General features: G+C 37.2%; 1 protein-coding gene across 2 annotated transcripts in view; it reads right to left on the reverse strand.

Annotated features, from left to right (window-relative positions):
* Window positions 1-25,394, reverse strand: part of SNTG1 (syntrophin gamma 1) — a gene marked incomplete at both ends in the record, with an annotated part of 354,349 nt that overhangs the window by 70,586 nt on the left and 258,369 nt on the right. The window lies entirely within an intron of this gene.

Consider the following 25,394-nt stretch of genomic DNA (forward strand, 5'->3'; position numbering starts at 1 on the left):
AAGAAGAACAACAATTCTAGAAACTGAAAATCGATCACTTTCTGAAAGGTAGGACCTGCGGAGAAGTGAATCCAAAGCGACGGGAAGACAGACCGCGGGGGGAGGGGCCGGCTCCTGGCAAGTGGTGGAGCAATGGAGCATGAAATCAGGACTTTTAAAAGTCTGCTCCATGGAGGGATATTGCTCCAGAGGATAAACCGGGGGGAAGCCCAGGTGGGGCCAGCATAACCCCAGGTCCCGCGGGGTCACAGAAGGACAGGGGATGTCTGAGTGCCACAGAGCTCACAGGTATTAGAGCAGGGAAGCCGGCTACAGTGACATAGCCGAGGAGTGAGCTCTCAGCCCGGGGTTACCTTCTGCTGGTCGCAGGCTGGGTGAGCTCAGAACGCAGCTGGAGGCCACGGAGACGGAAGCGACTGGGCACTTTTCTCCAAGTGCCAGCAATTGACTGCTTTCCTCCAGGTGTGACCGCAGGCCAGAGAGGCGGGGGGGTTGGGCGCTTTTCTCTGAGGGTGCACTGAGGAGTGGGACCCCAAGCTCTCGGCTCCTCTGGGCCGGAGATTGAGAGGCCGCCATCTTCATTCCCGTCCTCTGTAACTCTACGGAAAGTACTCAGGGAACAAAAGCTCCCAAAAGCAAACCCGAGCGAATTACTTAGCTTGGCCCCTGGTAAGGGTGCTGCAATTCCGCCTGTGGCAAAGACACTTGAGAATCACTACAACAGTCCCCTCCCCCCAGAAGATCAACAAGAAACCCAGCCAAAACCAACTTCACTCACCAAGAACAGCGGAATTCTAGAGGAGGAGAAAGCAAATCTTATCTGGACAAAATGACAAGGTGGAAAAACTCACCTCAAAAAAAAGAACAAAAGGCAGTAACGAAGGCTGGGGACCTAATCAATACAGACATTGGTAATATGACAGATCTAGAGTTCAGAATGACAATTCTCAAGGTTCTAGCCGGGCTTGAAAAAAGCATAGAAGATATTAGAGAAACCCTCTCCAGAGAAATAAAAGCCCTTTCTGGAGAAATAAAAGAACTAAAATCTAACCAAGTTGAAATAAAAAAAGCTATTAATGAGGTGCGATCAAAAATGGAAGCTCTTACTGCTAGGATAAATAAATGAGGCAGAAGAAATAGTGACATAGAAGACCAAATGACAGAGAATAAAGAAGCTGAGCAAAAGAGAGACAAACAAATACTGGACCATGAGTAGAGAATTTGAGAGATAAGCGACACCATAAGATGAAACAACATTAGAATAATTGGGATTCCAGAAGAAGAAGAAAGAGAGAGGGGAGCAGAAGGTATATTGGACAGAATTATTACAGAGAATTTCCCTAATATGGCAAAGGGAACAAACATCAAAATCCAGGAGATGCTAAGAACGCCCCTCAAAATCAATAAAAATAGGTCCACACCTCGTCACCTGATAGTAAAACTTACAAGTCTTAGTGACAAAGAGAAAATCCTGAAAACAGCACGGGAAAAGAAGTCTGTAACATACAAGGGTAAAAACATTAGATTGGCAGCAGACCTATCCACAGAGACCTGGCAGGCCAGAAAGAACTGGCATGATATATTCAGAGCATTAAATGAGAAAAACATGCAGCCAAGAATACTATATCCGGCTAGGCTATCATTGAAAATAGGAGGAGAGAAAAAGTACTTCCAGGACAAACAAAAGCTGAAATAATTTGCAAACACCAAACCAGCTCTACAGGAAATATTGAAAGGGGCCCTTAAGCAAAGAGAGACCCTAAAAGTAGTAGATCAGAAAGAAACAGAGACAATATACAGTAACAGTCACCTTACAGGCAGTACAATGGCACTAAAGTCATATCTCAATAGTTACCCTGAATGTTAATGGGCTAAATGCCCCAATCAAAAGACACAGGGTATCAGAATGGATAAAAAAACAAAACCCATCAATATGCTGCCTACAAGAAACTCATTTTAGACCCGAAGACACCTCCAGATTTCAAGTGAGGGGGTGGAAAACAATGTACCATGCTAATGGACATCAGAAGAAAGCTGGGGTGGCAATCCTTATATCAGATCAATTAGATTTTAAGCCAAAGACTATAATAAGAGATGAGGAAGGACACTATATCATACTCAAAGGGTCTGTCCAACAAGAAGACCTAACAATCTTAAATATCTATGCCCCTAACATGGGAACAGCCAACTATATAAACCAATTAATAACAAAATCAAAGAAATACATCGACAGTAATACAATAATAGCAGGGGACTTTAACACAACCCCTCACTGAAATGGACAGATCATCTAAGCAAACGATCAACAAGGAAATAAAGGCCTTAAATGACACACTGGACCAGATGGACATCATAGATATATTCAAAACATCCCATCCCAAAGCAACAGAATATACATTCTTCTCTAGTGCACATGGAACATTCTCCAGAATAGACCACATCCTGGGTCATAAATCAGGTCTCAACTGGTATCAAAAGATTGAAATCATTCCCTGCATATTTTCAGACCACAATGTTCTGAAGCTAGAACTCAATCACAAGAGGAAATTTGGAAAGAATGCAAATACATGGAGATTAAACAACATCCTTCTAAAAAATGAATGGGTCAACCAGGAAATTAAAGAATTGAAAAAAATCATGAAAACAAATGATAATGAAAACACAATGGTTCAAAATCTGTGGGATACAACAAAGGCAGTCCTGAGAGGAAAATATATAGCAATACAAGCCTTTCTCAAGAAAAAAGAAAGGTCTCAAATATACAACCTAACCCTACACCTAAAGGATCTGGAGAAAGAAAAACAAAGAAAGCCTAAACCCAGCAGGAGAAGCGAAATCATAAAGATCAGAGCAGAAATCAATGAAATAGAAACTAAAAAAAGCAATAGAACAAATCAATGAAACTAGGAGCTGGTTCTTTGAAAGAATTAATAAGATTGACAAACCCCTGGCCAGACTTATCCAAAAGAGAAGAGAAAGGACACAAATAAATAAAATCATGAATGAAAGAGGAGAGATCACAACCAACACCAAAGAAATACAAACAATTATAAGAACATACTATGAGCAACTCTACACCAACAAATTTGACAATCTGGAAGAAATGGATACCTTTCTAGAGACATATAAACTACCACACTGAACCAGGAAGAAACAGAAAACCTGAACAGACCCATAACCAGTAAGGAGATTGAAACAGTCATCAAAAATCTCCAAACAAACAAAAGTCCAGGACCAGACGGCTTCCCAGGGGATTTCTACCAAACATTTAAAGAAGAATTAATTCCTATTCTCCTGAAACTGTTCCAAAAAATAGAAATGGAAGGAAAACTTCCAAACTCATTCTATGAGGCCAGCATCACCTTGATCCCAAAACCAGACAAGGATCCCATCAAAAAAGAGAATTACAGACCAATATCCTTGATGAACACAGATGTGAAAATTCTCACCAAAATACTGGCCAATAGGATCCAACAGTACATTAAAAGGATTATTCACCACGACCAAGTGGGATTTATTCCAGGGCTGCAAGGTTGGTTCAACATCCACAAATCCATCAATGTGATACAATACACTAATAAAAGAAAGAGTAAGAACCATATGATACTCTGAATAGATGCTGAAAAAGCATTTGACAAAGTGCAGCATCCCTTCCTGATTAAAACTCTTCAAAGTGTAGGGATAGTGGGCACATACCTCAATATTATCAAAGCCATCTATGAAAAACCCACTGCAAATATCATTCTCAATGGAGAAAAACTGAAAGCTTTTCTGCTAAGGTCAGGAACACAGCAAAGATGTCCATTATCACCACTGCTGTTCAACATAGTACTAGAAGTCCTAGCCTCAGCAATCAGACAACAAAAAGATATTAAAGGCATCCAAATTGGCAAAGAAGAAGGCAAACTATCACTCTTTGCAGATGATATGATACTATATGTGGAAAACCCAAAAGGCTCCACTCCAAAACTCCTAGAACTTGTACAGGAATTCAGTAAAGTGTCAGGATATAAAGTCAATGCACAGAAGTCAGTTTCGTTTCTTTACACTAACAAGACAGAAGAAAGAGAAATTGAGGAGTCAGTCCCATTTACAATTGCACCCAAAACCATAAGATACCTAGGGATAAATCTAACCAAAGAGGCTAAGAATCTGTACTCAGAAAACTATAAAGTACTCATGAAAGAAATTGAGGAAGACACAAAGAAATGGAAAAATATTCCATGCTCATGGATTGGAAGAACAAATATTGTGAAAATGTCTATGCTACCTAAAGCAATCTACACATTTAATGCAATCCCTATCAAAATCCCATCCATTTTTTTTAAAGAAATGGAACAAATAATCCTAAAATTTATATGGAACCAGAAAAGACCTCGAATAGCGAAAGGAATATTGAAAAAGAAAGCCAAAGTCGGTAGCATCACAATTCCAGACTTCAAGCTCAATTACAAAGCTGTCATCATCAAGACAGTATGGTACTGGCACAAAAACAGACATATAGATCAATGGAGTAGAATAGAAAGCCCACAAATAGACCCTCAACTCTATGGTCAACTAATCTTCGACAAAGCAGGAAAGAATATCCAATGGAAAAAAGACAGCCTCTTCAACAAATGGTGCTGGGAAAAATGGACAGCCTCATGCAGAAAAATGAAATTGGACCATATCCTTACACCACACATGAAAATAGACTCAAAATGGATGAAGGACCTCAATGTGAGAAAGGAATCCATCCAAATCCTTGAGGAGAACACAGGCAGCAACCTCTTTGACCTCAACCGCAGCAACTTCTTCCTAGGAACATCGCCAAAGGCAACAGAAGCAAGGGCAAAAATGAACTATTGTGATTTCATCGAGATCAAAAGCTTTTGCACAGCAAAGGAAACAGTTAACAAAACCAAAAGACAACTGACAGAATGGGAGAAGATATTTGCAAACGACATATCAGATAAAGGGCTAGTATCCAAAATCTATAAAGAGCTTAGCAAACTCAACACCCAAAGAACAAATAATCCAATCAAGAAATGGGCAGAGGACATGAACAGACATTTCTGCAAAGAAGACATCCAGATGGCCAACAGACACATGAAAAAATGCTCCACATCACTCGGCATCAGGGAAATACAAATCAAAACCACAATGAGATACCACCTCACACCAGTCAGAATGGCTAAAATTAACAAGTCAAGAAATGACAGGTGCTGGCGAGAATGCGGAGAGAGGGGAACTCTCCTGCACTGCTGGTGGGAATGCAAGCTGGTGCAACCACTCTGGAAAACAGTGTGGAGGTTCCTCAAAAAACTGAAAATAGAGCTACCCTATGACCCAGCGATTGCACTACTGGGTATATATCCTAAAGATACAAACGTGGTGCTCCGAAGGAGCATGTGCACCCGAATGTTTATAGCAGCAATGTCCACAATAGCCAAACTGTGGAAAGAGCCTAGATGCCCATCAACAGATGAATGGATAAAGAAGTTGTTGTATATATACAATGAAATACTATGCAGCCATGAAAAGAAATGAAATCTTCCCATTTGCAACGACGTGGATGGAACTAGAGGGTATCATGCTTAGCGAAAAAAGTCAATCGGAGAAAGACAACTATCATATGATCTCTTTGATATGAGGAAGTGGAGATGCAATGTGGGGGGATTAGGGGGAGGTAGGAAAAGAAAATATGAAAAATGGGATTGGGAGGGAACAAACCATAAAAGACTCAATCTCAAAAAACAGACTGAGGGTTGCTGGGGGGAGGAGGGACGGGAGAGGGTGGTGGGGATATGGACATTGCAGAGGGTATGTGCTATGATGAGTGCTGTGAAATGTGTAAAACTGGCGATTCACAGACCTGTACCCCTGGGGATAAAAATACATTATATGCGTATTAAAATAAGTTAATTAATTTAAAAAAAAAGTTAAAAAATAAATCCTAATTCTTGGCCTTTAATAGTTGGTATGTAAAGATCATCTTTTCAACTTATAGTATTCCTTTTTTTTTTTAAGGTTTTATTTATTTATTTGACAGACAAAGATCACAAGTAGGCCGAGAAGCAGGCAGAGAGAGAGGGGGAAGCAGGTTCCCTGCTGAGCAGAGAGCCTGATGTGGGGCTTGATCCCAGGACCCTGGGATCATCATGATGAAGACATGCAGAAGACAGAGGCTTTAACCCACTGAGCCACCCAGGCACCCCTTGGTATGTCTTTTTTAAAAATGGAATCCCTCAGGGGCGCCTGGGTGGCTCAGGGGGTTAAGCCTCTGCCTTCGGCTCGGGTCATGTTCTCAGGGTCCTGGGATCGAGCCCCACATGGGGCTCTCTGCTCAGCAGGAAGCCTGATTCTCCCTCTCTTTCTGCCTGCCTCTCTGCCTACTTGTGATCTCACTCTCTCTGTCAAATAAATTAATAAAATATTTAAAAAAAATAAAAATAAAAAAATAAAAATTGAATCCCTCATAGTGCAGTTTATAATACTTTTTTCTTAATCTTTCTTCAAATGTGATTAAAAACAGGTGGTCACCACTTTTAAAAAGTAACTTTTTATATCCTTGAGGACAAGTATCAAGTCACCTCTCAGCTTTTCCTTTATAAAACCAAATGATGTAAATTCTTTTACTTTTTCTCATAGCACCTAAAACATAGTTGCTATATTTTAGGATTTAATTATCAGAGTGTCTCTCTACTGCAACCTCGCCAAATTTTTCTAATCCTCCAAGTAGTAAAAGCCAACAAGTAGCCAGAATGGACTAGTGGATCTAACCAACATGATATATAAATGGAACTACTTGCATCTCCTAAAATTACATTTCTGTTTATATCCCCTAGTATCCAAACTGCTCAATTAATACTCACAAGTATAGATAATCTAATCTTACTTCTGGCTTCTGAGTTGTCTTCTAAAGAGCAGCTCAAAATAAAACAGACTGCTATTTACAGCCCAGTACCATGAGATGTTGTCTTTTCTTAAAATTCTATTGTCATTTCTTTTAAACAACACAAATAACTTTCAACCTTTCGATAAGAGTTCAATATTGCATATATACACTGCTGTCTCAGAACATATTTTACTCTTGTCCTATACCAATGCCCATAGATATTCAGCTGACATTCAATCAAAAAAGTATTCCACGCCTGTTACATGCCAGGCACTGTTCTGGTGTGGAGACATATCTCTGCACAAAACAGATGACATCTTTGCCTCATGGAGATTTGTTTTGAGTGAGAATGAAACTAACCAAATAGCAAACAAAAAAATGCTTAACCATAATGTGTCAGATGCTGATAAAGCCCATTAAAAGCATGTGACAATGTTACCTCAGGAGGCATTGCCATTTATATAAAATGATAAGAAAAGGGCTCTCTAAGGACATGACATTTGAGGAGAGGCATAAAATAAAAGAATACACTACTTAAAATATTTGGGGAGGATCAAAACAAGCTCTAAAACATCATCATAGCACTGGAGGGTTAGGAGAAGATAGCAAGCCACTAGAGTAGACAGTTGGATAGCTGAGCAAAGTGTGCAGGAGATCTTATAGTGTTCTGTTTTTGTCATGAAAGCCTTGGATTTTACTGTGACTCAGTTGAAAGCTAATAGGAGACGAGGTAAGTCAGGAAAACAGACAAAACCCACTGAGATTAACAAAGGTGAGACACGAAGGTGAGCCACTGTTATAACAGCAGTTTGGGGTATATTTTGCTCATCAGATAAGGGAATGGGAGAAAAAGACTTCAGGATGATACCGAGTTCTTGGAAGTAAGCAACTAGAATGCCAAAGTTAGAATGGCCATTAGCTGAGGTGGGCATATGGAGAGTGGGAGGACTTAAGTTTGAGATGCCTATTAGACATCCATCTGGAGGCATCTAAAAGGTCATAAATGGAGGAGAGAGCTCTCCATGAATGCATATTTATTGGTATATAAATGGCATTTATAACAATGAAATTAGCAATTGGTTGGGAACAGCTAAGAAATGAGACTCTTTGGGGGTGCCTGGGTGGCTCAGTCTTGTTTAAGTGACCAATTTGGTTAAGTGATTGACTCTTGGTTTTGGCTCAGGTCATAATCTCATGGCTTGTGAGACTGAGCTCTGCACCTGGCTCCACACTCAGCAGGGAGTCTTCTTGAAGATTCCCTCACTCTACCCCTCCCCCAACTTGTGTGCCTGCTCTTACTTGCTCTCAATCACTCTCTAAAAAGAAATAAATATATTTTTAAAAATGAAAGTCTTTGAAGAACCATAAGCATTGCTGGGTCATTCTGAGTAGCTTTTGGTCCTCTTGCATTATTCTACATAATAGTGCAAACATTATTAAACATATTTTAATTATTTTAATATATATTTATTATTAAACATATTTTAAGAATATATTTCCTTTTGCACATACAAAAATAACATTATTGTCATTTTTACACATTTCTGTTAAATAGAAAATAGGTTATACATGATATATGTAAGTATATATAACAATGCATAATTTAAATTATAAAGTACTGCATATATATACATATATACATACATATATGTCCTAATGAAATGCTTTAATATACATAGTATTGGGACGCCTGGGTGGCTCAGTTGGTTAAGCAGCTGCCTTCGGCTCAGGTCATGATCCCAGCGTCCTGGGATCGAGTCCCACATCGGGTTCCTTGCTTGGCAGGGAGCCTGCTTCTCCCTCTGCCTCTGCCTGTGCTCGTGCTTTCTCTCTCTCCCTCTCTCTCTCTGACAAATAAATGAATAAAATCTTTAAAAATATATATATATACATAGTATTGTTGGAAAACAGATGCTATGAAAATAACTGAATGTGGTATAACTCAGAGTCATCATTTACATGTGGAATAAAACATCTCTCTCTCCCTCCCATTGTAAATAATTTTTTTCTATTTCTGGCATTTAAAGACCATATGACCTGTAATGTTCATGTTATCAGTTTATGTTTCAACATCAATAAACTACGACCATATAACCTTTATAACTCTAATTTTACATAAATACAAAGCATGCAAATATTTTTTGGTCCAAAATAATTTTATTTCTGCAATTCAATTGGGAAACCTTCTTAGTCAATGTCTACAACTGATCTATTCTGTGGCATTTATTGTATTAGCTTTCAAATTATCAGAGCAATTAATAACTATATCCTGTGTTAATTTATCTTTAGATTCGGGGCACCTGGGTGGCTCAGTGGGTTAAGCCTCTGCCTTCGGCTCAGGTCATGATCTCAGGGTTCTGGGATCGAGCCCCACATTGGGCTCTCTGCCCAGCGGGGAGCCTGCTTCCCCCTCTCTCTCTGCCTGCCTCTCTGCCTACTTGTGATTTCTGTTTGTCAAATAAATAAATAAATAATTATCTTTAGATTAGATGGTTATTACTTTTGTTTATTTGCAAGCAGCTCCCCAAGAACAAGAGGAATAGGGAATTAGACAAAGCAAACAAAATTAATTCTGAATTTTTTTCAAGATTTTATTTGTTTGAGAGAGAGAGAGCACGCAGAAACAGGGGAAAGGCAGAGGGAGAGCCAAAGGGAGAAGCAGACTCTCCACAGAGCAGGGAGCCCCATCTGGGGCCTGATCCCAGGCCCCTGGGGTCATGACCTGAGCTGAAGGCAAACGCTTAACCAACTGAACCACCCAGGCACCCCAAATTCCTAGTATTTGTTAAATTCTATTTCTTATGTTTGTACACACTATCTTCTGGTCATTCTGATGGAATGTCACTGCAGAGAGGAAGACTGTCCCCTGCAGGCCATTTACTGTCCTGAGACTAAACTGAGCTGAGTGTGAGCACGTACCTGCTCCATTCTCACACTGTCTCATTTCTATGTTGCAGTTTAATGCTTCCATGTCACCAGGGACCTAGGATGCTCCAAAGTATGGTTGGGGGCAGTTTTGGCAGAAATGGTGGACAGAGCAACTGCCATCTGTCTGATAACTGTACCCTCACACATTTCAATGTGTGCAAGCTTAGACTGTCTCCAAGCAGAAAGGGAAAACAATACCTAATAAGGGCAATACTTCCTTGTCCAGTGAGAAAAACTAAATTTATTTTTAGTTCTTTGAGGATATTCACAAAAATTTCACACTCTGTGTATTAACCAACTACAGTTTCATCAGGCTTTTGTCCCCAAGTCAAGAAGCTGAAGTCCATAAAGAGGTATACCCTGGAGACACTGCAGGTTCAGTTCTTGACTATTGCAACAGAGTGAATGTCACAACAGAGTCAAATGGATTTTTTTTGTTTTCCAGGACATATAAAAGTTACATTTATACTATACCATAGTCTATCAAGTGTGAAATAGCATTATGTCTAAAAAGATGGACAAGACTTAATAAAAAAAATACTGTATTGCTAAAACATGCTAACCATAATCTGAGGTCTCAGTAATTCATAATGTTTTTGCTTGTAGAGGGTCCCATCTCAATGTTGATGGTTGCTAACTGATCAGAGTCATGGTTGCTCAAGGTTGGGGTGGCTGTGGCACATTCTTAAAATAAGAGAGCAATAAAGTTTGCTGTATTGATTGACTTTTTTCTTGATGAACAATTTCTCTTTAGCATGTGATACTGTTTAATAACATTTTACCCACAATAGAACGTCTTTCAAAATGGGAACCAATCCTCTCAAACTCTGCTGCTACTTTAACTAAGTTTATGTAATATTGTAAGTCTTTGGTTGTCATCTCAATAATCTTCACAGCATCATCACCAGGAGTAGTTTCTATCTCAAGAAACCACTTTCTTTGCTCATCCATAAGAAGTAACTCCTTATCCATTAAAGTTTTATCATGAGATTGGACCAATTCAGTCACATCTTCAGACTCCATTTCTAATTCTAATTGTCTGTATTTTTACCACATTTATAGTTATTGGCTGCGCTGAAGTCATGAACCCCTCAAAGTCATCCACGATGATTGGAGTCAACTTCTTCCAAACTCCTATTAATGTTGATATTTTGACTTCTTCCCATTAATCACAAATGTTCTTAATAGCATCCAGGATGGTGAATCCTTTCCAGGAGGTTTTCCATTTACTTTGCCCAGATCCATCAGAGGAATCACTATCTATGGCAGAGATAGCTTTACAAAATGTATTTCTTAAAAAGTAAGACTTGAAAGTTGAAATTGCTCCTTGGTCAATGAGCTGCATAATGAATGTTATGTTAGCAAGCATGAAAACAACATTGCAATATTAACATCAGAGATCACTGATCCAAGACCACTATAACAAATATAATAATGATGAAATAATTTGAAATATTGTGGGGTGCCTGGGTGGCTCAGTCATTGAGTGTCTGCCTTCGGCTTGGGTCATGATCCCAGGGTCCTGGGTTTGAGCCCCACATTGGGCTCCTTGCTCAGCTGGAAGCCTGCTTCTCTCTCTCCTACTCCCTCTGTTTGTGTTCCGTCTCTCCCTGTCTCTCTCTCTAGTAGATAAATGAATAAAATCTCTTTAAAAATAATAATAATGAACCTGGCGATTCACAGACCTGTACCCCTGGGGCTAACAATACATTATATGTTAATAAAAAAATAAAAAATAATAATGAAAAAATTTAAAATATTGTGAGAATTACCAAAATGTAGCACAGAGACAGGCAGTGAGAAAATGTTGGAAAACTGGCACCAAGAGATTTGCTCAGTGCAAGGTTGGCACGCACTTTCGATTTCTAAAAGACACAGAATTTACAAAGCTCAATATAAAGTAAAGCACAATAAAATGAGATTTACCATATTATAAAAATATATGAGTTGCAAATGTTATATAAGGACACCAAGAGGAGGACACTATTTGATGTATGCTGTTTGAATTATTATATTAAGCAAGTCTTTAAAATAAAATTGGCTATTACATATAAAACCCTTTTTGGAGAATCTGTGTGCACTTCATGTTTGTTCTCCTCTTATTACTGGTATACAAGAAGATGGATCAATAGGTTGTTGGAATCACAAATGATGGAATCATTTACCACCCTCAAAAGAATTCTTATAACTAAGGGTAGTGGAGAAAGAACATTGCCTTGGTGTTCAATTGATCAAGGTTGTATTTCCATATTTGTTAACAGACTGTTCAAAAATTGGCACAGGAAATGGATGTCACCAAAGTACTCTATTGCACAGAAAGATGTCTGTTGATGACTTCCATACAGGATACATTGCTGATAATTTTTTTTTTTCCATTGGATAAGAGCCTTATTTCTGGTCTCTGGGACATTCCTTATTTCTCTTTCTGTAATGTGTATAGTTGCAATAGAACTGGTATAACACCAGAGAAAAGTAACTGTCAAGAGTTATAAAATTAGTCTAATTCTAGTTCATCATCATGGCATACTTTTCAAGAGCAATTTAGAGACAGAAATCACTTATATGTGGAACATAAGGAATAGCGTGGAGGACCACAGGGGAAGGGAGGGAAAACTGAATGGGAAGAAATCAGAGAGGGAGACAAACCATGAGAGACTCTGGACTACAGGAAAAAAACTGAGGGTTACAGAGGGGAAGGGGGGGAGGGATAGGGCAACCAGGTGATCGGTATTAAGGAGGGCATGTGTTGTGATGAGCATTGGGTGTTATATGCAAATAATGAATCATTAAACACTACATCAAAAACTAATGATGTACTATATGTTGCTAACTAAACATAATGCAAAAATACTGAAAAAAAGAAATCACTAATATTTTTTCCAATGTTGATTAAGTGCCCTGTCTTAGCATACTTATTCATACCAATAACTTTATAAAGTAGCTATAATTATAATTCCTGACTTAAGGTTGATGATTCTAGAATAAAGAAAATGAAGTGATTTATCAATGATATACTGCTGGGAATTATTAGGTCCAGAAGTCAAGCTTCAGTAATCTGATGCTGATTCATACTAACGAATCTGATAATCATGTTAATATGGCATATAGAAACTAGACAATAATAGTACATAATGAATGGCTGAAGGATGAATACACCTTAGGGAAGCAAAACTAAAAGTAGTGAAGTTATTTATTGAAATAAAAGCAATCATAACTCTATTCCTAAGAATTATGTTAGTTCCTATTAAGATCATTGGCTGTTTTTCAGAGAAAACATGACATAGTAAAAAAATGAATAATTGTATAGTAATGCTAAAGCAAAATTGAAATTTTTTCCATGTTTTGATAAAACAAAAATATATCAAATAATTACTATTTCCAAAATATCATAACCAATATCTCCAGAACACAAAATGACAAAACACATCCCCCAACACAGACAAATACACAAACGCACATATGCATGTTTACATATCTATATCTTTGGAAAGGAAAACCTTTCACAGGAGTGAATAATTTTTCTCCCAATTATGCTTTGTTGGCCACAACAAATTGGAATCCTATAAAGAATTTTCTCAATAAATAGTTTTTAAAAAGTTAAGAACAAGGATCATTTTGACAAGATCCAACTGTTGATAGATGTAAACCCTCTAACACTGTTGTCGGGAATGCAAACTGGTGCAGGGACTCTGGAAAACAGTATGGGGGTTCCTCAAAAGGCTAAAAATAAAACTACCCAGGGATGCCTGGGTGGCTTAGTTGGCTAAATGTCTGTTTCAGGTCATGATCCTTCAGTTCAGGTCATAATCCCAGGGTCCTGGGATAGAGTCCTGCATTAGATTCCTTATTTAGCAGGGAGTCTGCTTCTCCCTCTGCCTGCTACTCCCGCTGCTTTTGCTCTCTCTCTCTCTCTGACAAATAAATAAATACAACATTAAAAAAAAAAAAAAAAGAACTGCCCTAAGATCCAGAAATTTCATTACCAGTTGTTTACCCAAAGGATAAAAAATACGCTTTTGAAAATATACATGCACCCTGATGTTTATAGTAGCATTATCAACAATAGGCAAACTGTGAAAAGAGCCCAAATGTCCATCAACTGATGAATGGATAAAGATGCAGCATAGATATACAACGGAACATTGCTCACCCATCAAAAAGAATGAAACCTTACCATTTGCAATGACATGGATGGAGCTAGAGTGTATTATGCTAGAGAAATAAATCAGTCAGAGAAAAAACAACACCATATAATTTCACTCATATGTGGAATTTAAGAAATGTAACAGATGAACATAGGGAGGCAAAGAAAGAGAGAGGCAAACCAACTATAGGAAAGAAACTGAAGGTTGTTGGAGAGGAGGTGGGTAGGAGATGGTTAAATGTGTGATCAACATTAAGAAGAGCATTTCTTGTGATGAGCACTGGGTGTTGTATGTAAGTGATGACTCACTAAAGTCTATACTTTGAAACCAATATTAGACTGTATGTTAACTAACTGGTATTAAAATAAAAACCTGAGCAACAGCAAAAAAAAGATGTAATCTTGGGGCACCTGGTTGGCTCAGTGGGTTAAGCCTCTGCCTTTGGCTCAGGTCATGATCTCAGGGTCTTGGGATCAAGGCCCTCATCGGGCTCTCTGCTCAGTAGGGAGCCCGCTTCCCCCTCTCTCTCTGCCTATCCCTCTGCCTACTTGTGATCTCTCTCTCTCTGTCAAATAAATAAATAAAATTTTAAAAAAAAGATGTAACCTCAAGGTAAATTTTAATGCTCCTAATATCATTATTTAGAAAAATATGTGTTGGGCCCCTGGATGGCTCAGTTGGTTAAGCATCTGCCTTTGGCTTAGGTCATGATCCCATGGTGCTGGGATGGAGCCCCACATAGGGCTCCCTGCTCAGTAGGAAGTCTGCTTCCCCTCACCCTCTGCCCCTTCTCCCTGCTTATGTTCTCTCTCTCTCAAATAAATAAATAAAATCTTTAAAATAAAGAAAAGAAAAGAAAACTACGTGTTAATTGAAAATACTTCAGGCATTTCAGAGCTTGGCCAAAGACTCTTTTTTCCTTACAGATGTAATATAATTTTATAGCTACTAAGCTAAAAGGGGAAGCAAACAATGAAATCTAATCACATAAGTTAAATTTAATAAATCTGGTTCATATATATCTTTAAAAAAACAAAAAACCTGACCCACTGCAAAGCCCATTTCTAACAGTATATGTCCTGACATATTTAATGTAAACATCACAGGCCTATAAAACCATACTTTAAAGGTTTATGATCTAGTGAGGACAGAGAGCAGAATGGGTCCAGAGAGTTGGTCCTCATGTGTTCCTTCTACAGCAGTGACTGAGTAGTCATAACCTAGAGTGCCTCTAATATTCATTGTTTCTACTTTATAAAGTGGGAAGTGAGCAATGGGTACAACTTATTCAACTCTTTAAAATATACAAAGGATAAGTAAAAGGATATAGACAGTGTTGACTGTGTGTTGCTAAATTTCTATGGAAAAATATTAATCATAGAAGTTGGTATCATTATAAACAATAGAAAAATAACAATAACAATATTTTATTAATAAATATATAATAGAACAAATATAATAATAAAATGATATGATTAAAAACTGGAACTGAAAATTATCTATGACACTATATCTTTAAAAAAAAAAGACATTCTAAAACAACTTGAAGGAGATTTCAATGCTTTTCTACAATGTTCCTTTATGAATGAAGGCTTCAGAAGGGGCTTATACCTGGTTTCTTCCAGTACTAAAACTTTATGTGCACCAGTGTAAATAATAATATAAGGTTTTAGAAGATCAAACAGATTTAAAATTTCATACAATAGTAAATCTGCAAGGTAGAAAATGTCTATAAACAAAAATCCAAAAGTATTAAGTCTAGAGAGATTACCACAAAACCTAAAATAGACCTGAAAGAGTTTATACTGAATTGAGGAATACAAATTATTTTCTTTTTACAGGATGAATCCTTGAGATTGGCACCAAATGGATTTGGGCAATAAAGCCAATTTTCTAAATTTCTCCTTAAACAAAAGGTATGTTCTCACTAACTGCCCACACAAAATTTTCATAACCAGAAAATTATTATGGAAGACTTTTCAATTATTTTAAATACTTTTTAAAAATGCTAAACCTATTCATATTTTATGAGTATTATATAAATTTCACTTGAAATGTGTTTCATTTGGAAGATTTTCCTAACATAGCTATATTCTCATGTTTTATTAAAATTATTGGAATAAGTTATGATATTAAGATTTAGAATAGCAATGCTCCCAGTACTTATTTACAGAATTAGCCAGGCTATGTTTCTAGTCAGACTGAAGGAAAATAGATTTCTGTAACATGAAGTTGTGATAATTAATAAACATATTGTTCTTAAACCCACTTAAATGAGGAAGGAATGTGCCATAAATAACTAGATATTAAGAAAGACAAGGATGGGTTTTGGTTATTTGGAAAACAAGATTAGGTATCTTTTGTGTATAACATTGTCAAGGAGGGGAAATAACTGAATCTTTTTATTCCCACATTCCATTGCTAAGAAATACTTGTCTGCTTTAAATAAGGACATTGAGTTTTTTTACAAGCTTTATAAAAGTATTTTAAGTCTGTAAATATTATAATGAAAAAGATAAAATTTGAGGAATCATCAGATAGGTTTCAGAAGTCATGTACAATGCTAAAATATTAATAAATCCAAGACAATTCTAAAATAACAAAATAAAAGATAAAGTCAAATGTTTATCAATGATGATCATTGTGTTTCATTAAGAAAGGAGGCTGGATTTGAAGTAGCTGTCACTGGCATTGTGGACAGCAGTCACCCTGTCTTTGCTGTCCCGAGGCATTTCCACAGACAGATACCAGGGTAAGAGAAACCATAGTTCTTATCCAGAGCAGTAACACTACCTTAGTTTACAATTTGTAAAGCCTCTTAAAAAATCACCAGTGTGGGTACCTGGGTGGCTCAGCCAGTTGGGTGACTGCCTTCGGCTCAGGTCATGATCCTGGACTCCCAGAATCAAGTCCCACATCCGTCTCTCTGCTCAGTGGGCAGTCTGCTTCTCCCTCTGACCCTCCCCTCTCTTATCCTCTCTCTCTCATTCTCTCTGTCTCTCTCAAATAAATAAAATATTTAAAAAGAAATCACCAGTGAAATGTAGAGGGAAAAAATAAAACATAGTTTAAGAAGCTTGGATTCAGGAAGTAATTGCACATTTTAGGACAATTTAATTCTCTAGTGATACGCTAAGAAATGAAGAACCCTAGTCATTTTTAAATGACTTAATAAAATGCAAAACAATTGATACACTTTGAAGAATAGTTATTATTAATAGTTATTATCCAAAAAATGAAAACTGAAACAAATTTATCCAGAAAATGCAGACATATCTTTTTTTACTGAGATGGTTTCCCTAAAAAATTATTTTCAAAAGTGGTAACTTCAGAGTCAAATAATATCCTTCCCACTGATAATGCCATTGGCATAAAATTCTTCTACTCAAAAGTAATTCTTTATCTAAATTATAGTCTTTGAAAGAATTCTTGTTTCTAACAAACCATTCGTTCTTGCCTAATAATATCAATATACTCTGATGCCACATGTTATCTTCTACATTTTGTTTCTTGTAATATCTTCATTTATGACTATATTATATATTTGAATGTTATTGTTATTTTTTTTATTTCTGCTTTTATTTAAATCAGATCATAAAAAAAATTTGGAGCAGCTCTTTTCTGTTTAAAACACTAGTAGTAAGGGTAAAAGAAATTATAATACTGGATTTAGCTTTTTAGTTACCAATATAATAACTATGAAATACAGGAATATATTTGATATCAAAATATGAAGTTCATGAAAAAATTCACTTAGTTAAATACTTCTTTCTTTAATATGGGATTTATTTAATTTTTTATTATTATTTAAATTTGATAAAATTATTTTTTCTGTTTATCTTTTTCTTTATTCTACTCATTTTAACAATGATTTTTAGTTGCTTGTATTTAAGCAAAATTTTAATCAGTGTTGTCTTAAAATGTTCTTTACCAGCAAGACTGTCTTTAGAGGGGCGCCTGGGTGGCTCAGTGGGTTAAGCCTCTGTCTTCAGCTCCGGTCACGGTCTCAGGATCCTGGGATCGAGCCCCGCATCAGGCTCTCTGCTCAGCGGGGAGCCTGTTTCTCTCTCTGCCTGCCTCTCTGCCTACTTGTGATCTCTCTCTCTCTGTCAAATAAATAAATAAAATCTTAAAAAAAAAAAAGAGTGCCTTTAGAATGATTTGCTGCATCTACTCTACATGAGACAGGGTTATTTTTCTTGTATGTTTGTTTTACAGTTCTATTTAGCAAATCTTGAAATGTGATATTTTTATTACAATCACACAAAGAAAATTTGCATGTGAATTACAAAGGCTTATTTCTTGACCATTTGATAATTGCCAATGTGATACCTGATCACCCATCACCCTCATAATTTCCTATGTAGTTTTAACAAATAAGAGCCTTAGGATATTCACCAATATCACTATAATATAACCATGAGAACAGGGAATTTGACATTGTCTATTGTTGCTCTATAGTCCTTATACTTCATTAATGATTCACCAGTTCAGAATCATCTTGGTATGGAGTTGTCATGGCTCTTAAATTGCCTTAAATGGGAAGAGTACCTGGCCTTACTCTGACTCTAATAACTTTGACACTAAGACTTTTTTTTTTTTTTTTGAGAGAGAGAGAGAGCGAGCAGGAGAGGGGCAGAGAGAGAGGGAGAGAGAATCTTAAGCAGGCTCCAGGCCCTGCACAGAGCCCCATTTGGGGCTCAATCTCAGGTCCCTGAGATCATGTCCTGAAATGAAATCAAAAGTCAGATGCTTAACTGATTCAGCCACTCACGTGCCCATAATAGTTTGACCACTATTGCAGTTTTGACACTACTGAAAACTGCAGGCCAGTTGTTTTGTAGACTGTGCCTCCAATGGGTTTTTCTGACATTTCCTTATGATTAGAATAGATTAGATCACATCACACTAGATTAAATTAAATTATGTTGGGTTTTGTCATTATTACATTAAATTAGACCAGATATTTCTCATGGTTAGATTAGGTTTATTATGCAGTTCTAGGAGGAAGGAAAGAGACCTGATATTCTTCTACTAATTGTGATATTTTACTATCATACCATCAGGCATAATGCTTTTGATTTGTTCCACTAATAAAATGTTAATTTTGATCAACTTGTGAAGACTGTGAAGTCCCCTGTGAAGTTACTCTTTTCTCTTTTGAAACTGTGGTAAGTACTGTGTAGGGAGGTACTTTGAAACTATTAAGTGTTCCGTTTCTTATTGAAGTTTCCACTTATTTACTTATTTTTGTGAAGATAGATTCATGACTTCCTATTTTGAATATCAGTTTGTCCCAGATTTGTCAGCAGGTACCCTTGAAGAAGTTCTGTGTCTTTTGACATATCCCCATCATTCTTTGAGCACTTTCTGATCTTCTGGGACAATATAATGATTTGACCTTATCTTTTACTTTCTATGCTGCAGTCAACCCAGCAACAATTTTTCTATAGGGTTCTGGCTCCTCGTAGTGGAGGATGGTATTAAGAAAGTGATAGCTAGCTGCTGGATGTGCTCTTGCTGTTGGGGACTCTCTGAACCAGGTACTCTCAGGAGGCAGGGTAAGGTCTGTGCACACACACACACACACACACACACACCCCAATTGTATAGCAGTATTTCTTTTTTTTTTTTTTTTTAATTATTTTTGTTAACATAGAATGTATTATTTGCCCCAGGGGTACAGGTCTGTGAATCATCAGGTTCACACACTTCACAACACTCTCCATATCACATACCCTCCCCAATGTCCATAATCCAACCACCCTTTCCCTACGAATAGCAGTATTTCTAATTCTAATCCAGCCTCACTGGGTTTATTTCAGGCTGTCCTGCCATATTTGCAACTCTTATGTCTGACAGTGAGAAATCAGGCTCCCATTGCTCATCCCCATATCTACTTGGTTGAATCTCTTTCTTTTTTTCTCCATCTCCTGCCAACACACATAGAAAAGCTCTCCTCACTCAGTGCAGTCAGCCATAATATTGTGGCATTTTTTTCCTGAAAATGATTTTGTAAGAGTATCACTGTGATTATACTAACCACTATGTATATTTTATCAAAAACTTAAACTTAAAACATACAATGTTTGTATCTAAGGCAGTATTCTAAAAATTAAAAAAAAGAGAGAGATGTTCTTTCAAAAAGCCTTGCTTCTCTTCAGTCTAATGCTGGCTCTGAAAGGGGTAAGCTTTAACTATCTACAAACCAAGTAGACCTCCTCCTTTGCAAGGTTTGCTAGCCGTGTGATATTAGGAGGTTCATCCAATTCAATTACATTGAACTAGGTCGGATACTCCATTCACACTTCCTGTGTTTCCTCAAGTCTGATTGGCTGACAGGATAATTACCGTGCATTGGGATTCACATCATGCTGATAGGACCTGTCATTCTCTTACTAGGAAGCATCTGATCACTGAAATCGAATTACTAAATCCAGCTGTAGGGTGAGATTCAGGTTACATGAGGAATTGTACTTGAGGATGGCACTTTTGGCATTCTCCAGCTGGGAGGTAGCACAGGTGCCCAGTTAGGTACAGACAAAACATAGGGACTAACTTCTCTTTCCTGTGGAAGCTGATATTTTAAAGTTATTTTTGTTTGAAGAGACAATCAAAGAATATACAGCACTCCAAAGTCATAGGGGAAAAAGTACTAAAGAATTGCGTTGGATAACTGGTAAAAACTATAATGCATTTTTACAAATTTTCCAATGTTTCTGGTGTTTCTTAACTTTTAAAAATATTCTGTGTTGTGATTTTTTCCCTCATTCTAAATATTCACTTTCATGCCCAATTTTTATTCCTAGTTTAGTTTTTTTTTTTTTTTTTTTTTTTGGTAATGAGGCCCCCAAATTGAATAAACGAGAGGTCCTAAGATATCTGGACATACTCCTCTTGATCAGCACATGAGGTCCTCTAATGTCAGTGTACCCAGTGCTAAGAATCAGTAAGCTATCAGTTAATTATCTAGAGTACTGGTTTTGCCACTTTATATAAGGTATCTGTTGGTCATTCCTTCTTCTCCTAGTTTCAGAAAATAAAACAGAATTCTAGTTTTTGTTTTTCCTTTTTTCTATAATCTCCATGGTATTTCAAGTTCCTCACCAATTTATTGCCCTTCCTAAATTTGAGACATATAACATCTGAGATTTCCATAAGGCACGCCAGCAGCCAGGTACAATGGGGTCTGGGCAGCACATGTGCAATGGAGGTTATAAGGGCAGAAATGCCCATTTCCCTGCTGTGCCAGAGGGGTAAGACCTCTTATACTGGAGGAGCTGGCCTGCCCTTAGACATGAGTGAGGACAGCCGTCTCTAGAACTGGGCTGCCAGTGGATTTACAAAGCTGACAGACTTTGTAAGTAGGAACGAGGACTATCAATTAAGATTAAGAAGGAGAAATATTTATTAACTTTGGAGGAAAGGAAGAAGGTTTAACCTAGGTTTTGGTAGATTAGACAAGAGGACAGAATTCTGTGAGACAGAATTAAAGACTTTCTTGAGGTGCAAGTTCAGAATTCAACACATGGTGAGTTTTTCCCCAGCTGCATTCAGCTACACTGTGGTTTTAGAGTGAGAACTCAGGCAATATTTTGCCCCAAGAGTCAGATAAACCAGAGCAGTTAAGAGAGGACAGGCCTTACAGGCCTGTGGCTGTCATGAAGGTAATTACCACTCCGGTGCAGTCTTCTCCTCTGCCCCTCTTCTGACCCTGCACCTCTCCAGCCCACTGCTCATGTGTTGTTTTATGGGTCATCTCTATCCCAGGATCTTGGTGGCAGCTCGGGAGCATCCCTCCACCCCATCCCTCCTATCCTGTCTCATGGTACAGTTAGAAGACTATTTTGAAGATGGCAAACTCAGTCACTTCTCAGGCTTGAAATCCTTAGGGGGCTCCTTTGTTCTTCAGATAAGTTTTATATTCCTTTTTATTGTCTTTTAACAGCTTCCCCTCCCCCGACGCAAGCAGCAGCATTAGCTTCCATACCCAAACAAATTACAGACATACGGAATGTTTTTTAGTTGTTTAAATGACACATATTTCTTTGTACACCTGGAAAAGTTTACCCATTACTTCCTATACGCACAATGCCCCCTTCTTTTCCCACTCACCAAACTCCAACCCTAACTAAAAGACATCATCTGAACACTTTAATAATCATTTATCTTTCAAGTTTATTTAAGGCCTCCTCCAAAATGGCCCTTCTAAATTCCTTGGTCATCTAGGCTTTTTGGGAGCTCAGCTCTCCTCTCCAGTTGTATGGGATCCCTAATACCTAGTTAGGTGCTTGGCACATAGAGAGTACTTCATGAATATTTGTAGTATGAATTAATTCATAAAAATACATTCACATATCGATTAATGAATTGCCAACCTTTACAGCATCCCATGCTTTGTTAGCTCCACTGAACAGAAGAAATTGAAGTTCAAAGTGCCTACTATATTTGCAGAAGGTAATGTATTTAGTAACAGAGTTGTCATTTTCTGTCAAGAGCCTTGTTCTGAAAATTTAGTCCTCTCATCACCTGGCTGGCTTTCTCATTTTCATTTCTTTCTAATTTATCAATGCTTATCCTGAAAGAGAAAGAGGTAATATAGTATATTTAAGAGCACAGATTTCTAAGACAGACTGCAAGATTCAGATCCTTACTTCTGGCATTTACTAGCTATTGTGACCTTGAGCTATTTACTTAAACTCTCTTTGCCTTCATTTCCATTTATGTGAAATGGGAAAAATGATTGCTTCATAGTGGTGTTGTAAAGATTAAGTAAATTATTACGTCAAGAAACTGAGAACAATACCTGGCACTTATGTGTTAGCTATATATAATGGGTAACTATTATTACTTCATTTTTCTAAGTACTGGTATAGCTTCCTATCGGAAGAGAGGGAGAGGGTTTTCTCTATTAATGGTACCAGGCCAGATGTTCTGTTGTCCAGATCATTAAACTTGCCTTTAAATTTGCCTTATCCGAGAGATACCTTTCTGGAGACTGAAGTCTACAATCCATACATCTGCACAGGACTGTTCCCTCATGGCAGTAGATGGCTGGGTTACAGAAGACCCCCTTCAGAATTGCTTCCCAGATCCAACTCTTTGAGTCTGGATGTGCTAAACCAATCATCCTCCAGGCACTGATCTGAATGCAGGAAAAGTATCCATTTAACACTAAGTCTTATGTTCACTCCTCTATTCTTGTGCTATATCACATTTCCATTTGGGAAATAGAATCCTCAGCAGACAATTTTGTGTGCTAAATGTAAATTCATGAAGCATAGAAAATTAGTGTTGTATGATTAATGGTAGGAGAGCTTTCTTATTTACACATCACAAGTAAGAGTAAAGTTATATTCTATTGAGCGTCTGAAAATATTTATCTCCAGGCCTCACTAACTTATGTAAAAATTTTTCCCAAAGCAACTAGTGAGCTTATAGGAAATTATATAGGAAAAGATAAATGAGAAGTGCTCTTTGATTTTAATTTGAGCAGATAGCAAATGCACGGGCACTTGTAGATATTTGTAATGGCTGTATAAATTGGTATGACTTTTCTAGGAAGGAATTTAGATACCTAAACCTAACATCTTGAATATGTTGAAATATTTTCTACCTAGGATTTCCAAAACTCAGAATTTAGATTAAAAGAAATAACTAGAAAGTTATGTAAAAGTCTGTGGGGAAACATCAATTCTTTGCTATTGACTTTTTGTGTGTGTGCCTTCATGTTCACTTAATGTTATGTCTGCCACCCTACTGATATGTAAGCTCAGTGAAAGAAGGGACTTTTTCAGGGGGCGCCTGGGTGGCTCAGTGGGTTAAAGCCTCTGCTTTTGGCTCAGGTCATGATCCCAGGGTCCTGGGATCGAGCCCCACATAGGGCTCTCTGCTCAGCGGGAGGCCTGCTTCTCTTTCTCTCTCTCTCTGCCTGCCTCTCTGCCTACTTGTGATCTCTGTCTGTCAAATAAATAAATAAAATCTTTAAAAAAAAGAAAAAGGGACTTTTTCTGCTTTTTGTTCCCCCAGCCATATAATAAGCACTTAGCAGATTACCTGGTATATGTCAAATATTCAACCAATATCTATTATATAAATTAGTCATTGTTGTGATGTCTGATAGAACAAATGAGAAAGCACCTAAATGGATAAATAAATATGGCCAAATGATGGGATACATTATATCTACCAAAAGGTCAAGGTTTTGTTTTTGTTTTTTTTTAAGTATATTGACATAAAAAACTGTACATTTTTACATAAGAAAAGATTACAAACCATATAATCCTAACATTATAAAAAAAATTAAGAGAAATGAAGTATTGAGTGGTTACATGGAGCCACACATAATTCTTATTCTCTCCTTTAAAACTGTCCTTATTTCAAGTAATACAATAAACTGAATTATTTTTAAATGCTCAATCCACCTTTTTTTTTTTTTTTAATTTAAGAGAGGCTTATAAAGACCATATAGCTACTTGGAAAATGATTAGGAAATAATTTAAATCTAAATAAGAATATAGAAATGCATCCTGGATTACTACTATGAAAAAGTTACATTAGTGTAGGGCTAAGGAATTGACAAAACTGACTTGTTAGGGTAGTGAGTTTGGGGGGTTTTTTTCTTTATCTTTTCTTTCTCCCCTTCTTTCCCTCTCTCCTCCCTCTCCCCTTCCCTTCCTTCCTTTCTCCTCCACTTCCTTCCTTCTTCCCCCTCTCTCTTTAATTCTTTCTTCTGAATTCCACCAGTTTTTTGACTAAAAATTTTAATTAGAATCTTACTCAATTAGATTAAATTAGAATTCCATTAGCTGTTTTGGTATTTATTTAAAAAACTGGAGTTGGGCATGTGCTCCTTTTCTTCAGACACTTCTACATCTTTTAGGAATTGCCAGGGCCTTCTTTACTAAAAATCAACTCAAGTATATCAGAGTTGTTCTTCCTCCATCTACCCCAAAATAGAACCAGAACCATACACAGTAATGAGCAAACACTGACCTTTGTTTTATTTAGCTCTTGTGCTACTATGAATGTTAGCTTTAATCTAGGATTATTTTGTAGGGAAGAAAAATTATGAACATTTCTGAGGTAATGATATTTTTTTGTTTCTCAGCCTTCAGATACTTTTGATACATTTCATTTATGTTGTAAATATTCCAGCATTTTCTACTGAATCTTTAACTAGAAGAAAATAATCAACATAAAATGCAGGGAACTTAGTTCTTCTTGGCTACACAAACAAGGTCAACCTTAACAAGGATTTAATTATCATCTTCCAAGCTTATAGACCTCAGAGTAAAAACTGAATGCAGATTATTATTTAGGTTTTATAACTTATTCCCAGTTTGCTTCTTAAAAATGGCTACAGAAACCATTTAGAATTTTACAGAATTCTCAATGACTTCCCATTCTAATTATTTTGTGTATTGCCAGAACTTTAATTGATT

This window comes from Martes martes (assembly GCF_963455335.1).
Source record: "Martes martes genome assembly, chromosome: 4".
In the NCBI taxonomy this organism is placed as follows: Eukaryota; Metazoa; Chordata; class Mammalia; order Carnivora; family Mustelidae; genus Martes; species Martes martes.